This window comes from Saccostrea echinata, unplaced genomic scaffold (assembly GCF_033153115.1).
Source record: "Saccostrea echinata isolate AGI-Se365-2 ecotype Australia unplaced genomic scaffold, CSIRO_AGI_Sech_v1 ptg000001l, whole genome shotgun sequence".
Taxonomy (NCBI): Eukaryota; Metazoa; Mollusca; class Bivalvia; order Ostreida; family Ostreidae; genus Saccostrea; species Saccostrea echinata.
This window is the reverse complement of record NW_026889750.1, coordinates 38,571,561-38,588,992: the sequence shown is the minus strand read 5'-3', so window position 1 is coordinate 38,588,992 and position 17,432 is coordinate 38,571,561. Positions and strand designations below refer to the sequence as shown.

Sequence of the window (17,432 nt, the reverse complement as noted above, 5' to 3'; positions counted from 1 at the left end):
GTTAATAGGGCTTACTCCGATCTATGGAAGCCCATTGAAATGTCAAATGTCGAACCTGCTCGGATATTTCCGCAAATTTTTCTGGTTAGATTCGAGATACTATATTTAATTGTTTATACATGTTCTATAAGAATTACAGTATGTATAACTTTAACTATTGTAATCATTACAATCGATAGCATTAGAAAGTTCAGTCCAGGAAATTATATGTTGCCGTCATATTCATGCAGTCAATGAATGTTTAAAATTTACTTTCAGATAAATTAGTTGAATCTGATTCGTGGAGAAACATTGTTAACTTCTGTAAGATGACGCCCTCCAGCGAGATAGAACTTAGCAACAGTCAACATTACTTGTCGGCGGAGGAAATTACATGTTTATAAATACTGCATGTCACCACAAGAAAACCATTGCCGAGGCGCAGCCTGTGCAGAATTTATGCGCGCAGGGTTCCCTGTGACATGTTTACGTATTTGCATATAATCTCTCTCTCTCTCTCTCTCTCTCTCTCTCTGTAAGATGACGCCCTTCAGCGAGATTAAAATATTTATACAAGTTCATTTTCATGAGTAATGATGAAAGGTAAACTACCAATAACCAAGTGTTCAATTGGTGTGAAATAAGGCTGTTACCTATCACCTTCATTGTTTGCCATTTTTAGGTCACCTGAGTCACTCAGTTGACCTATTGTTATCCGTTTTCGTCCGTCGTCGTGCGTCGTCAGTCGTCCGTCGTGTGTTAACATTTGAATATTTTCAGCTTTTTCTCTGAAACCGCTGAACCAATTTCAGCCAATTTTAGCATATGGCATCTATGGGTGAAGGGGAACAAAATTTGTGAATTTCATGGTCCCTGCCCCCCTGGGGCCTGAGGGGTGGGGCAAAAACCATTTGAAAATCTTCTCCTCTGCTCCTGGGTATTTAGCAAATGAACTTAGTGCATAGTTATGATGAGGAAGAGTGCTTCTTCCAAAATTGTGAATTTCATGGCCCCTGGGTCAGGGGTTCTGGTGTTAGGGCGGGCTCTAATGATTATATTGTGAAAATGCATAAATTCTTTGAAAATCTTCTTCTCTGCTCCTGGGTATTTAGCAAATGAACTAAGTGCATAGTTATGATGAGGAAGAGTGCCTCTTTCAAAATTGTGAATTTCATGGCCCTTGGGTCATGGGTTCTGGTGTTAGGGTAGGGCTCCATTGATTATATAGTGAAAGTGGATTAATTCTTTGAAAATCTTCTACTCTGTTCCTGGGTATTAAGCAAATGAACTAAGTACATAGTTATGATGAGGAAGAGTGCCTCTTTCAAAATTGTGAATTTCATGGCCCTTGGGTCATGGGTTCTGGTGTTAGGGTAGGGCTCCATTGACTATATAGTGAAAGTGGATTAATTCTTTGAAAATCTTCTACTCTGTTCCTGGGTATTAAGCAAATGAACTAAGTATATAGTTATGATGAGGAAGAGTGCCTCTTCCAAAATTGTGAATTTCATAGCCCTTGGGTCAGAGGTTCGGGTAAGGGGGGGGGGGGCTTTTTTATTATATACTGAAAATAAACTAATGCTTTGAAAATCTTCTCCTCTGTCCCTTGGTATTAAGCAAACAAACTTCTGGCCCCTAGGTCAGGGTTCTGGTGCTAGGGCGGGGCTCTAATGATTATATAGTGAAAATGCATTAATTCTTCGAAAATCTTCTCCTCTGCTCCTGGGTATTTTGCAAATGAATTAAGTATATAGTTCTAATGAGAAAGGGTGCCTCTTCCAAAATTGTGAATTTCATGGCCCCAGGGTCTGGGGTTCTTGTGCTTGGATGGGAGTCTATTGATTAATTAGCAAAAATGCATTAATGCTTTGAAAATCTTCTCCTCTGCCCCTGAGTACTAAGCAAACAAACTAAATGCAATAATATCAATGTAAATGTATTAAATAAAATTATGAGTAAATGTGTCCTTTTCTTTACTCCTGGGTATCTAGGAGGCAAACAGAGTACACAGTTGTAATAAATGAAGCAAATGGGAGTTACTCCCCTTTGCTAGATGTTGTTAATCAAGAAATCCATGTATATAATTTAATTAACAGGTTATTTGATTGAATGAGAATACAAGAAAGAATGTTATATATTTAGAAACAAAATAAAAATGAATGTTTGGTTTAAATGAGCAAAGCATTCTCAAAGTCAGATTGCGGGTTCGAATCCCACTGTGGGACGTGGAGACCAGTCCTTCGGATGATACCGTATAAACCGAGGTCCCGTGTCGCAGTAGGTGCTGGCACGAAAAAAAATCCCTCATTGCTCAATGGCCCTAAGTGCCGAGTATAGGTCAAAATTTGCAGCTCTCCATCGGCAAGTTGTGTCGTCTCCATATGAGTGAAAAATTCTTGAGAGGGACGTTAAACAACAAACAAACAAAGTCAGATTCTTGCCTGGAAAGCAATATAAAAGATTGACATAAAGATTATTTATATATTTAGCAAAAGTTGTAATTGTACATAGTATGTTTACACTGTGGTGTTCTGTTTGACAGAAAATGCATTATTGTCAGTGGTAGAGTCATGGTTGACAAGAGGCTGGGCAAAGTTGTTTTATACTTTATCAAAGTGAATAAAACTTCACAGTCAGTGTGACTTATTGTAATTTGTGACAAGTGGCAAATTGTATATTCAAGTCTGTGTGTACTGAATTGTATCACTAGGCAAGTGACAAAAACATATCTGTATATATTGAATATCTTACACAATAGGCAAGTGTTCATTGTATTTGTATATTTTGCATTCATTATCATCTCTGTAAGACTTGGGAAAACCAAGTATGATCCTAAGGAGATCACCCGGGTCTAACACGTTACAATAAGCAAGGGTATTTTTAACAGATTTTTGAAATTCTTAGGCAACATTGCTTCATCTATTAGTTAATTTTGTTTTATACTTCTGTGTTGTATTATACTCAGGTGACCGTTAAGGCCCTTGGGCCTCTTGTTACAAATGACTTAGTGCATGAAATCAACAGTCAAGATCTCGGGGTAACCATAGGTTTAACCAATATTTCAATTTTTACTTTATGCAGATGACAGGGTTCTCGTTGCAGACAAAGAGGAAAACCTACAACATATGTAAGATACTCTTCAAGACCGGTGTAGGCGATAGAGATTCCTTATTAAGGAAGCTCAGTGCACCCACAGTTTATTTCATATTTCATTACAGCACCACTTCTTATATACCGGTAGATTTCAAATATCAAAATGATAATTACGCTTTGAGGGTTTATTTTAGTGATTTTTTTTTAAAATTATTATTATTCTGATTTTGGTTACCGGTATACAAAGAGTAAATGCTACTCTTAAATTTTTATATAGAAATGCATTTTGTCTTAATTAGTACACAGTCTATAAAGTCCCTATGTTCCGATTTTATACAATGTAACTTTGACTATACCTGTTCTCCTTGGGATTGTGGAATAAAAAAGCAACTTACCGTATATACTCGCCTATAAGTCGTTTTTTGGGAGTTAAATTTTGGTCCAAAACTCTAGGTCCGACTTATAGGTGAATCATAAAAAGATTAGTATTATCTGGACGTCGAAATGTAGTAAAGGTATATCATATCATTCATGCATTCTAAGATTATACATAAAGTACAAGTATTTACATATTTTAATAACTTTATTTTTATTTAAAGTGTGCATTATGTATTTTTCTTAATGATTTAAAATTAAATATCGGTGTCTTTTCTAAGAAAATTAACCGAAACCAGGTTAAAACATCAGAGCATTGGTTTGAAATTGTCATCGATTCTAACAAAAAGTTGTACCGACTTATAAGCGGGTCAATGGCAAATCCCTCTAAAATAACCTAAAAAAATACAACCGACTTATAGGCGGACCGACTTATAGGCGAGTATATACGGTAATTAAACATAGATTACAAGTCATAAGGAACAAATTAGTAAGGTTCATTTTAAACCTTGGTCCCAGAGAGAGTATTTCTTGTAACATTCTAGACTCTATGAATATGTTAAGAGTTGAAGATTAAACCATGTATTTAATATATATTATGTACAAGAAGTGCAATGCAATATAGAGATAACGAATAGGAATCAAACTTAAAAGTCTATTGAAACAAAATAAATCGAGAGCAGAGCAAATATGGACTTCTAAAAACATCAGAGGTGGGATCAGATGCCATGGAGGAGTAAGCATCCCCTGTCGACCTGTTACATCCGTCGTGTGCTTGTCGTCATGATCGGGCAAACGGAAAAATTCCGTAGACAATTTAGTGTGTTTAATTATGGCCTAATAATTAGTACGAAAAACGTCAGTGAGCATTCGACTTAATGATAGATTATATTTGCTGAGAAAGTCATTGTATCGACCATAGAACTTGAAAAATTATGAATTTAAACGAGACTGTTGATATTCTTGTTTCATCAACTTGTTTTTCAATAGCTTTCCTCGTTTTAGAAATTGTTCGTACATGGTGCATGCTCTTGCGTATCGAATCATCTGGGAGATATAAACTCCATATGCAGGTGATAAAGGTATATTGCTACATAAGTAAGGGAAGTTGATAGAAAACTTGAAGTTATCACGTTTATCATAAAGTTTTATTGTTAGGTTACTAATAACGTCTTTTTCTAGTAAAATATCCAAATATGAAATAGATGTGTCAGTCTTTTGGTATCTTTTATTTCAAGTTCACTGGGATATATCGAGTTGATATATGAATGGAAGTAACTATTGTTAATTGATATTACGTCGTCTATATATCTAAAAGTCGACTTAAAGGCCACAGCAAGTGTTTTCTTCTTCTCATGTGTAAGTTTTTGAATAAATTCTGCTTCATATGAATATAAAAATAGGTCTGCTAATAACGGGGCGGAATTGGTACCCATAGAAATTCCGATAGATTGTTGGAAGACCTGATCTCCAAAAACTACATGAATACTGTCAATCAAAAACTCATTTTGCATTTTGTTCCACTTCACTGATTTTATGCGGAATTACAGCCCTTTCAACTTTAAGCATTTTGTTTCTAAACCCATCAAATATTGAGCTGATTTTTGGTACGTGAGTTTACCTTGATGAGTTATAGATCAAATTAACATTTTGTTCTGCTTCAATGATTTTTTATGGAATTATCATTTTCAATTTTTATAGGAACTAGATTACACTTGCCGGTTGGTGACTAGTATTGCTAATGCAGTACTCTCAGAATGTTTGTTTCACTGTACTTTAAATCAACATGAAAATTAATATTATATTAACTATTGGGATCCAAAATATTTGATGGTGGATCAAAGTGTATTGTTTACTTTCATGAAAGAATTCAAGGTGAAATATAAAGATTAAATTAAGATCCGATCTTGAGAGAGGTGGATCATCAATCACATGGAATCAGAAATCATATGAAATATGGATACCAAAATGAACTATGATAAAACGAAGCATTCCCTTAATTACACACATCATAGATATCGAGGAGTATTACATTTTCAACAGTGAAAAACTGTAATTTATTTACTGAATAAAAGTGATATTCTGACACAGTGTGAAAGGATATCAAAATGGTATTCTCACAGTGTGAGAATATCAGAAGTGCGGCAAAAGTTACGATTTTTTACGAAAAGACAGAGGCAAAGGGAAAATCTGAGAAAATGTAATAAACAGAAAATTCAATGTTTTGTAGATGAATATGGAATTTATTTCACTCGTGGGATAGGATTTTTTTTATATTTTCACTCGTGCTTCGCACTCGTGAAAATTCCATATTCATCTACAAAACATTGAATATCCTCTATGTATTGAATATACAGTTTCATCGAGCGTGGAAATCGAGGTAGCGGAGCGTCCGATATTTCAACGCTCCATGAAAATACGAGAATTCTATGATGTAAGCAACTTGTCACATATCTGATGACGCTTGTGCCAGGAGTTAAAATTTAGTCATTTTAGAAGTTGCAGTCGGACAGATAGCACGTTATGGAATTAAATAAGGTCGAATTCTTAACACATTTCGATGATTTGGATGCTTTTTTATTTAACAAATCACTTGACTATGATGTAAGCACAACTGAGGACAGGTCTGTCAGGAGTTAGAATTTAGTCGTTGTAGAAATTGTAAGGAAATACGACAGACATCGATTGTTATGGAAATGGATTATATTACTTTGGAAATTTTAACATATCTATTTTCTTTACTTCAGTCCATTTTGTTTTGAAACATTGAATCACCTAGCATTAGAATTCATTCGTTTAAGAAAATTACTTCACTATGTAGGTTGACGTAATGTGATCATAATAAAAAATCCCACCAAAATCCAGGAAAACTTTTAAATTATGTCTAGGGTAGTTGAAAGTCCGGACTTTGTCGTGTCCGGACTTAAATGTCGCAGTGTTTCAAGCATTTTTTTAATATCTACTTCAGAGTACTTGTGTGTACAATCAGAATGTTTTTTTATCAGAATAATTTAGCAAATGACCAATGAGAAGGTAAGTAAATTTACGAGTTCCGTTTTTATTTTTAAAAAAGCAGCTGTCTATGATGTCAAAAGCCTGGACTTTAATTTTATCGTGGGGAATGGTGGTATAAAGTGTTGAAAAGTCTTACGTTTTGATATTATTAATTTTGGTAAAATCTTGTGATTTTAAATTTTCCAAAAGTTCCTTGGAGGTTTGAAGTATCCACATCTGATTAACACCAATTCTCGAATTTATTGTTGTACAGTACATGTACTTCTGAAGTTTCTCCTTTACTGTTGTAAATATTTTAGTGAGGGGTAAAGAAAGAGGCTTGGTAGATCATTTACTGAAACCTGCTATGTATCTTTGTAAGGATTTTCATGAAGTTTAGGAATCTAGTATAGGTATGGTAATTCAAATTCATTTTGATTGTCCAGAATATCAAATTATTATATTATGATTTTGAAGAATTTCCTCCTTATAAGGGGGGTTAAGGGTATAAGTTGGATTATTACTTGCAGAATTAGATCCCAGTTCCTCTAAATACTATTAAAATGATGAGTCTTACAAACAAACACAATGTTTTTATCTGCTATATTCAGCTGGGTCCAGAACATACTGAGCATGCAATCTATCTAATTCTTTTTTCACTTTTGAATTATTGAAGACAGAATATTGCCCCTCAGTCGCTCAATGCGAGATTTCAACATCCATCTGATATTTTTGATCTATTCTGATAAAGTGTCAAGGTCTTCTTTTTCATGTTTGGCCCATCGCCTGGTGTAATCATAATATTTATAAAATTATGACGCCAGTTGAAAGATCGGGGTTCCTTAAATTTTGGCCTTTTAAAATAAGTGATTTAAGGTCCTCATTATTAACCAGTAATGACGTGTCCAGCAGGACTATTAAAATAGTTTTGGGGTGAAGAACATGAACACGTTGGAGGATTATGTTTCAAATGTTCGATATTTGGGCACTGTAGAATTTTTTGTAATTTAAAAGTTTGGAAGCAATAGTCGATGTATATTTGTCAGGAATACAAGGTGTGAACTTGAAGTATGGTGGAATACAAGACTGGGCCCTTCTGTGATACTTTTATTGACTGCGTATTATGGTTGGCCGTTCTACTCACAATTAATTACTTTTACTCCACTAAAATTATTTTTACTGCAGTAAAAATAAAACACTGGCCATTGCTACTCACAATTAAATATTTTTACTCCAGTAAAATTATTTTTACTTCAGTAAAAATAGTTCACTCCTTTATTGGAGTAAAAATACAATGTGGCCATTTAACTCACAATTAATTAATTTTAATGTTCACACGTCAATTCCTTCAATGGGATATTATTGAAGTGTAAGAAATAAACGGGTTGTTTCAGCAATAATTTCTTCCGTAAAACATGGAGGTTTAATAAGCCTATGATTTGCAATATCCATAATCACAGATATGAGTCTGTATTCTGGTATCGAAGAATCCAAATTTGGACTTTCCTTGACTTTAAAAAAAAGACTATTTAAAACTTTCAAAGGGACAAAATTTGATGCGAATGTGATGAAGACCTAACTGTTTATTTACATAAGGAAGTAGTGAATCAAAGGAGACATCATGTGATGTCCATGACTACCCTACGTCTCTGTGTATTTTAAAAAGTCCCATTACATTCACATTGCTACACTGTAGTCTTGAAAGACTCCGAACACTATCGACATTGTCATTGCTACCATGAATGGAAAGGCCGAGCCTAGTTTTCTTCTCGTTGTCTACGGAAAGGTGTACCCAATGAAGGGCTATTAGTATGATAGTAAATCTTTTCTAGAATTCTAACTTTCACTGACAAAAAAAAAAGGAATGATCGGGTAAATTAAAGTTCTTGTGTAGAAGCTGCTGGGCCCCGCTGTGAATTTGAAATCTATGCCGCAATATTCTTTTATTACCGGTAAGTGAACCCTTGGTTTCACCAACATAAATAAGCCCACAAAGGGTACATTCTGTTCCGTAGACAACATTAGAAGATTTGCAGTACAGGGTTTCCCAAGCTTTGGTATAGAAGCTCTGTCCTGTAAGATTACTAGGAAAAGAAGAGTTTGTAATCAAAACATCACATGTTTTACTGGTTTATCCGAGGACACCGCTTGAACTCTTGGAGTCTGTGTCCCTTACAGACTCAAAGGAGTGACGCCTTTTTATATTGGGCGACGCATCTGCCACTATCGTTTCGATATATTGTGTACTTAGTCTAGTACTCATGAATTAAAAGGTACGAAACGACGTTTCCTCGGGGACAGACTGTCCACCAGCAGAGATACATGTTCGGTTAAAATGTAATATGGAGATAACGAACAGTAATCAAGCTCTAATAAGAATTTTCATATACCTAAGATAATAGGTAAAGAATCTTCGTGTTTTTTCTATAATGCTGTTAAAGACTGGAATACATTGCCATTAGAGATCAAGGAGATGAATACTAAACAAAAATTTAAGAAATAAATTTTTCAAAGCATTATGCTATATTCTTTAAAAGTACCCTGCCTAAATTCCATTATTTTTTTTTTTATGTTATTCTTTTGTTACTAACCTAATTGTGATTTAAGGACTCCATTAGAAATAAGCTTTTATTTAAAAAAAAAAGGAAAGAAAAATAAGCTTTGATGGATTATCCTTATACGTAATACTTATCATCTGTATGTCATGTTACTTATGCTCAAATATAGATCTTGATCAAGTAGCATCGTGCTGAGATAATATCTGTTTTTTTTTTATCTGTTATGTTTTATATGTGTAATCTTGGCATTCTGTGATATTTTACCTGAAAAAAAATGAAAATAAACGCATTTTCCACTAATATGCTTAAACTGTCAACTTTAAAAAAACAAATCATCAATCAATGAGTCATTCATTAAAATAAATGATTCAAATGTGTTGAAGATGACATTACTTGCAACATAAGAAGATGGGCGTGTTTGGCATGTGATCTGCAGGAATAAGGCATACGAAACATTAATAGTATAAATGTCTACGATTTGGTCGGCTGACCAGCTGGATATACTTTACGAAGTTACGCACATGAGAAAATGTTATCTTTAGTTTGAAATACTTTGTCAGATTTAATACATCAGTCCTCTTATCTTAATAATTACTACATGTATAACTTAGTAACGCTTCACATAAATAATAAACACCTACAGGGTCTAGTTAAATGCAATTACAAGTACATGTGTATATTAAAGTATCAGTAGGTTGGAAGAATTGCTTTCCCTTCCGGTGCATCAGAACCAGAATTTATCTATTTTAAAATAAATCATTACATGAAATTAAACTGACAAAAGAATTGAATGTTTGTACTAAAAAATGTATTAACGTTCCATGCGAGGATCGAACCAAAAATATTTCTTTTTCCTTGCACAGGACGGGTAACGCATACTACTGAGCTATCACCGTTACACACATTATATTGTATTTAAAACGACAATGAAGCACCGCATTTACACACTGGAATTTTTTTTTTTTTGGAAAAAGTTCATTTTTTATCATCTCTGGGTCTTCTTTCATGTCGTTTCTTTGAATTAAAATGCACACAAATAACGTTTCAAAATGATGGAGAGATGACCCAGAGATAGCAAATCTTTAGGAAAACGTGTTTTAAAATGTAACATTTTGTACCAAATGACTCTAGCCAATTTTCAAGTTCTTTTATAGCAAATCAAAATACAATATCGGAAAAATATTTCTCTTTCCTATTTCACAGGAACCCGATACATCAAAAGAATGCTAAAATTTCATGTGACAGATCAAAGAAATTTTCATTTTTCAAGTGCGCCCAGATTCCTGCCGAATGCCAATCAAAAGCGCCCTCGTTCTTTAGAAAAATGCAATTTTTCCGTGAACTTTGAAAATTGAAAAATATATTGTCTCGAGCGGGGGATTTTCCTCGCCTTGTACGCCCTCTTTCGTTCCTTCATATGTACATGCTGTCAATGGTAGATGTAGATGCGTTGATCGTTACTTGTGTAATGAAGATCTGGCTGTCCTTCTCTTAGACTCTGCTAATTATAAGAAACAATCCACCTTCTTTCATGATTCACGAGGAATCCGTTACTTTGTTTTCAACGTGTCTGTGATCGCATGTTGCATTTTAAAGATTTAGATCATTAGAGAGGTTTAGTTACAAGTGACGTAACAACGTGTACGCGTAACTTGAACGTGCACATAATATTTGACGTCGACGTAAATATTATGAGTTAGTTAAACTCACGTAAGTATGCAAATTTTCGTTAAAAGTGAGTACGGCAGATTCATGGTAAGGTATATTATATATAATTTCTATTGAAAATTCGAAGCTAATGGAAATTCATACCAAATACTAGTCATAGATAACGTACAATGAATAATAATTATCACATGTATTAACAGCTCTGGACCCTGTACAAGAAAACGAACGAAACAATGGAGGTTTTTGTGTGTAGTATGTCATCAAAAAGTGGTGTAATTAGATATTTTAAAGCTGAGCATGACTTGTAAATAGGCATACGCCATATCAGCTTTCCTATCTCCGATATCAGCACTGGAGTATATAAACCCTTCGCATTCGTTACACCCAATTGCTTTTTAGCTTGTGATACATATATACAAATGACTTTGGCCTTTTGTAACATTTTATTTCATTGAATACCGTTTTACCCCTATTCCGGCTCTCTATGGTGCAACCGGTTGGATCACCAGTAAATACCGACATTGAAACTGCATCCTACAAAAAAAGAACTGCCTTCTCCTTATGGATAATAACCGAGTTACTAAGAAATTGTTTAACTTTGATTATACCGTAAATAAAAACAGCTGGTCAGCAGAAATAAAGAAAAACAACTCCAACTTGGTACTTAATTATTTTACAAATGTTGTTCCTGTCTATGGTGCCATGTCTACATAACGGATAGGTGCCATGTGAAAATTAAGGAATTAAAATATCCTGAAAATTTCAGGTGGTTGACAAGTGCAGATTACGTGAAAATGAACCCTAACGAGTGAACTGCCAATAGAGAGACTAGCCGCTATATCAATTTAATGAAGAGTCACCCGCGCGGCGCAGTGTTTAGAGAGTCTGCTCTAGGGTCGCGGAGTAAGGAGCTGATCCTTACGTCGCGGGTTCGAATCCCACTGCGGGACGTGGAGACCGGTCCTTCGGATGAGACCGTATAAGCCGAGGTCCCGTGTCGCAGTAGGTGTTGGCACGAGAAAGATCTCTCACTGCTCAAAGGCCGTAAGTGCCGAGTACAGGTCTAAATGAGCAGCCCTGCACCGGCAAGTGGTGGCATCTCAATTTGAGTGAAAAATTCTCGAAGGGACGTTTAACAAACAAAAAAAAACCAATTTAATGAAAAACCTAGTGAAACATTATGTAACTTCTGTAACACTGGCTCTGTTTTTCTCCTAAAATGTTATGTTTATAACGTATTAGATCTCAGGTTTTCCAGGGATTCGATACAAAAGGAAAAATTCGATACGGAAGTAAAAGTAATTTTTCTCTGTATACGTCACAAGTCACGGGATGTGGAGGAACCCTTAAGTGTACTTATGCTACACATTCATCATAATAAACAAATTGATAGTACTTAATTACTTACTACATTTTGTGCAGTCCAAAATTTCCACAATATATTAGTCTTGTTATTTTTATTAACACTTCAAATCAGAAATGTGATTCCATAAGACACAGTCAAAAAGATATATCCTGAAAATGAACATCATGATTTTGGGACAACAATATCTCGAAAAAGTTAACAGTCAAACACTCTTCAACTCAGATAAAGTCGTATGAATATTGCCAAAATGATAAGGGCATCATCAAGGTCAAAGGAAAACGTCTAATTAATAACGGAACTGGTTTGTGAACAGGATCAACGTATAATAATAAATGTTAGTCGCAGGTGGCATCTTCGTCAAGGAAGGACGTCATTGCTGTTTCTCACAAATACACTACAATAGAAATAAAAGATTCCAAATATACTTTCAGTTTAAATCACACAAAATGCTGTTTCTGAAGATTAAATTCATTGATATGCTTTCTCCGTAAATTCTCATTTTTCTTTACGAGTCAACACTGATTCAAAACAAGAAACATCTTAAATATTCTAATTCACATCGTCTATAACTGTGAAGACAGACCTTATGACAATGGGGTAAGTGATCTAACAGCTTTAAGGACTTTAATCGAGCACTACTGAATCTATCTGTGTCGTCTCTAGATTTTTCTAATGGTATCTTTATGTAATCTCCTTAAGCAATATTCAAGTTACATCAATCCTCTGTTCACTAGTACCCAAATAAGAATTTGCTTTCACGCCAAAACAAATCTTTCATAATTAAAATGCACATTCAACATACCTTTCGGGGTAAAATTTCACAGAAACCGCCCTTTTACTTGATAATTTTATAAAGGAATATAGTTATTCCAGTGAGTTATCTCCCTTGTCACAGGGCTAATAAACCTTAATGGTTTTTTTTCTTTCATTCTTTGTTGCAGTGGAGCCTTTTCTCAAATATTAATCTACATTCTAACGTTTCTTTACAAATTGTAATTTTGAGAGTATTCAAAAAATAAAATACATGTACATAATTAACAAAAGGAAGATAATAACTTCCTGAACGTATAAAAAATCAATTTTACACGGTCATACTTGCATTGAATTAAATCAGTATACCTACCATACAACACCAAACAAATATCCAGAAGGGAAAGAAAAGGGTGATGAGGAGGTTTAATGCAATTTTGTCAGCAAATCTACAATTATAAAAGAAACAATACCTGCATTTAAGCTAGCGTTTTAAGTAACACCTTCCTGGTTTAATCGTATGAAGTTAAGAGAGTAATTCAAAAAATACGTAGACTATTGTCATTACTAGCGTATTTAACGTCATCTCAAGCACGTAGCATCAGGGGGGAGAGGAGGAGGAGTGGGGGTAGTGAAGGTTAATTATCCAACCTATTCGAATATGTGTCAGAAGTATGGGAGAACATTTCCGCAACTGACAGCGAAAGACTGGGGAAACTTTAATTAGAAGCTGCACGTATTGAGACTGGCCTTCCAATTTACGCTTCTCGTTATTTTCTGTATTTTGAAACAGGATGGGAAACACTTGCTTATAGACGAGAAAAGAGGAAATTATGTTTAATGTTTAAAAAGATGGTCTCGCGCCAGAATATTTATCAAATCTAAATTACCTCCTGAAATTTCACAAACTATCCATGATATTATTGTAATAATATTGTCATACCCCAATGTAGAACAAATTTACTAAAAAAATCATTCTTTCCATGAACAATATCATTATGAAATGCCTTGCCTACAGAGATCAGAAACCTTGTAGTGACAAGAAAATAAACTAAATTTTAACTAGAATGAGACAGGATGTAAGTCTCCTTAAGTCAGATCTGTTTAAATAAGCTTTCGGATAACACTCAGTGTTCTTGTGGATTTACCAATAAATTCTTCCTGTATTGTAGAACTATATACTGAAATAAGAATAGAATTGTTTCACACCATAAGAAACTAGTTATAATTGTAACGGGGACCGTTACAGATGTTCCCCAAACGCTCCCCAACTCCCTTTTGGTGTCTTATTCCCTGTAAGCTTCATTGAATAAGGCAATCAAGTATATTGTTTTTTTACGCATTACACGCGCGCGCACGTGCATGCATGTGCAGGATGGTCATGTCATTTCGTCTATACTATAAATGTATCTTAATTCTGAGTATTGAAATATTTCATCAAAAAATATAAAAGTTACGGCTATATCAAGTATATTGTTCATTTAAGCATTGCACGCGCGCGCACGTGCATGCATGTGCATGTTGACCAAACTATCTTGTCTACACCATTAATATTATAAATATTGAAGCATTTCGTCAAAAAGTATCAAAGTCACAGCTATATCAATTTTATAGGTCATTTTAGCATTGCATGAGCCCGCACGTGAATGCATGTGCATGTTGACCATATCATCTTTTCTACACCCTTAGTATCTCTCTATATTATAAGAATCAAAGCATTTCATCAAACAGTATAGAAGTAACGGCTATATCAAGTGTATTGGTCATTTTTCGCATTGCACGTGCGCGCACGCGCATGCATGGTCCTGCATTCAATTTTGATAGTAACATAATGTTGGAATCCATTATACCTATTTATATTCTAAATTTCATCCTGTTTTGTTGAGAACCGAGAAAGTTATAGTCATTTAAAGTTTAAGCCAATCAGATTGCAGCACACGTGCATGCGCGTGTTTTCATGATAATTCTTATATATTATATTGTACAACCTCCCAATGTATGACTATGTTCTAAATTTCAAAGTATTTTGTCAAAAAACAAAAAAGATACTGAGACTTTTGTTTCAGCCAATCAGAGCGAAGCGCACGTGCATGCGCGTGAGTTCATGCTGATTTCACCATGTCATCTTGTCCACTCTACTAATATATCCTTAAGTTATAAGTTTCAAAGCATTTCATCAAAAAATGTAAAAGTTACGGCTATATGAAGTATGACAGTCATTTCACTCATTGCACGCGCCCGCACGTGCATGCATGTGCGCGCAAAATGACATTCGACGAGCACATCTACACAACATGCCTATTAACCCTAAAAAGGTTTTAACTCAATTGGATGAGCAGTTTCCGAGAACACTCGCGGAACAAAAAGTACCGGAGAAGAAATAAGAATAAAAAAGAATAATAATAATAATAATAATAATAAGAAACAGAGTAAAAACAATATGTTCCCAAACTTCGTTTGGGGAACATAATAATAAGAAGCATCAGACCTTGATACAATTCTGTTTGGGGACACAAATTTACAAAATAACATCAACATTGTTAAAGCTGTACACGAATACATATATATTAAAAATCGTAAAGATTTTGATGCATAGCCAACATAACCATTCTATTACTTTCATTCATTTCCTTGCACTTCTTTTCCCTTCCATTCCCATTTCCTAGCACTTTTTGTATTGTACATTTGTTGGTTGTAAATCACGTTTATATAACTATATTTTCTCTGTGTTGGAGGGGACAATCTAAGTTGGTAAAAGTTGTGCCCAATCCTATTGATTATGTTTAAATAAGATATGATTAATTAAATCAAATCAAATCAACAATACCACCAGACCCACCTACATGTCTAACAAATGAGTCCACATACATGCATGTATACTTGTTAAATTACCAAAAGAAATAAATTTGAATTCAAATCTTTTTCAACTTCTCTTCTGTCGTCCTCTCTCTTTCTCTCTGTCTTGGGTCTTTTTTTAATTAGATTAAAACATCTTTTTTTCCCATAAGAAAAATTGATATTGGACAAACCTTTCTTTTTTCACTTGTTGAATGACCACAGGGGGTGTTGGATTGGCCATCACAACAGTAGTCGTTGTGTGATGTGTATTCATGGTTTTGCTGTAATTTTTTATTCCTGAAATTATGACGAAAAGTATGAGGAGTTTGCTTCGAATTCCTCAGAAAATTTTATTTGGAAAGAGTTTTTGTAAAGTTTTATATTCGTCGGAGTTTTCTCTGGTCTAGATATACTTGGTCAAGGATAAAAACTTTAATAGATTTTTTTCATTTTATTTACAACCATACAGTTATTTCTTGAATGAAATTATAAAAGAGTCGAATTCTGGTTAACATTATAAATGATTGGTAATAGTTCAGCACAATGTGAAGCGGTTGTTTTGTATTACTAAAAATCTCCATTGCATTGTCTTTTTTTTTTAAATCAATACCGAAAATATAGATTATTACCGAAAAATTTATTAGTTTATTTCTAAATCAATGTATAGCATTTCCTAAAATCTTACATTAATATGCCTCAATCTACAATCCTTCATCCCAAATATATTAAACTCTGCTTTTTATAATTTCTTAGATTTTTAAGTAAAAGGGACCCTAGGGGTGAACTTCTTGGACATCCTATAATGGCAGAAACGTAAGCTCTCCAGATTCTTTGATTCTTTTACTTTTGTAATTAATACGTTGCCCAATTTTTCCCCCTCATATAATTTGAACAGCAGATCTTGTCAATGTTAGTAGGGGCTGACCCAGTCACTATACAGGATATGTATTGGTGAGAACTTAAATAATTTTTGTTTTAATTTTAGTCATGCTTTTCCAGCTTGAATTTTTTTTTTTTGGGGGGGGGGGGGTTAAACAAGAACAAAAAGAACAATTTACGGAAGAAAAAAAGATAAAAAACAATGCTGTATAACCATCTTCAAATTCAAGCCCCATTAAACTTATAAATCAATGTATGTATCTTTGCTCATTATGTAAATTACGTTAACTGACTCACCAGAATATAGCATACTCACCGTTTTCACTATTATGGTAGTCTGTTTATGGACGGTACTATTGTTATTCACTGTCCAGCAGATCGGTTGATTTAATGACACTGAAAAGAATCACGTGGCTCCTAGTTTTGTTTAGATTTTACGATTGACAACTGAAATTATCTAAATTTTCTTACATTTTCCCGGATGTTCAAATAAATTTGCTTAATGTCTTACCTTTTCAGCTCACTAAACTACTCCTGTTGGCTTTGTTCAAGTTCTCTAAATAATGACATAAGAATCACGTGACTTCTGAGTTTTGTTCACCAGAGAGAAGGCAGTGGTGGATCCTATCGAGTATTTACATCAGAAGAGGTGTTAACTATGTTCTGCAGTTTTCAGTAAATTTAAATTGTTTCTCACCGTAATTTGGGCTCTTCGTCCGTAATTTATTGTTTTCAATACATTGGTTTTATTTTCTAATGAACTTTTGATAACTAATAAATGAATATGATTTTTTATTGTTACGCTAATATCTGCTTTGTCAGCATGTGTCATGCATAAATGTCATTCTGAATATCTATATATCGAGGTAATATGGTTTTAAGTATATTCCTATATATCATTGCTAAAGTATTAATACGACATAGAAAAAAAA

General features: G+C 34.2%; 1 long non-coding RNA gene across 1 annotated transcript; it reads right to left on the bottom strand.

The window, feature by feature from the left end:
* Positions 1-12,109: 12,109 nt before the first annotated feature.
* Positions 12,110-17,042, bottom strand: LOC133179111 (uncharacterized). The gene is made up of 5 exons (XR_009720090.1): positions 17,012-17,042; positions 16,817-16,896; positions 15,813-15,918; positions 13,157-13,232; positions 12,110-12,427 (listed from the first exon to the last, which is right to left on the bottom strand). It is a non-coding gene; the product is annotated as an uncharacterized LOC133179111 (long non-coding RNA).
* Between the last annotated feature and the right edge of the window lie 390 nt (positions 17,043-17,432).